Source organism: Acomys russatus, chromosome 30 (assembly GCF_903995435.1).
Source record: "Acomys russatus chromosome 30, mAcoRus1.1, whole genome shotgun sequence".
Taxonomy (NCBI): Eukaryota; Metazoa; Chordata; class Mammalia; order Rodentia; family Muridae; genus Acomys; species Acomys russatus.
The window spans coordinates 33906750-33907430 of NC_067166.1; positions in this window are offsets into that span (position 1 = coordinate 33906750).

Genomic DNA, 681 nt, shown 5'->3' on the forward strand with positions numbered 1-681 from the left:
TTACCAAACTGTGGCACTAAGTCTTGGAATGTGGGCCCTGCCTCTGATCAGTGTTTTGAAACATACAAGAAAATAGAGATAAGATTCTGTGCTTAAAATTTATAATGCTTTGCAGATTGCACTGTGGCTTTCTGAAACAACAAAATGTCATGGTGGGTTTTAATGCAGCTCCCAGGCACAGCATAGCTCTTTGATGCAAGATATTTAAATTAACGTTAGTCACAACAGAGTGCTCAAGTTTAAAATTTGTGCCCCACCCCCACCTCCCCCGTTACCACACATCAGACTACCCGAGAAGGCATTTCACTGGGGGAAAACGCAATGCTATTTTGATGATCAAACACACTGAGAACAAAGGTCCCTGTTTGGCAGTGTTGGGTGTGGTGTAGGGACCTTTGAGGTAACTTGTCTGTGGATGAATGATTGGGTGGTGGCTGGGCAGGGTGACTTCGGTTGTGACCAGCCCCTGGTAGAGAAGGTGGGGACTGTGCCTGCTGGAGGCAAGAACAGAACCGCAGTCTGTGCACTCAAGCAGGACACACACACACTAAAGGCCGCTGAGTCCCTGAGGAAGGACAGTTCACTACAGGCAGGAGAGTTGTTCTGTGAAGATAGTAAAACGCAGACGGGTGTTCTACAAGACGGTCCTCTCTCTGTACGATCGTTACCGTCATCTTATGG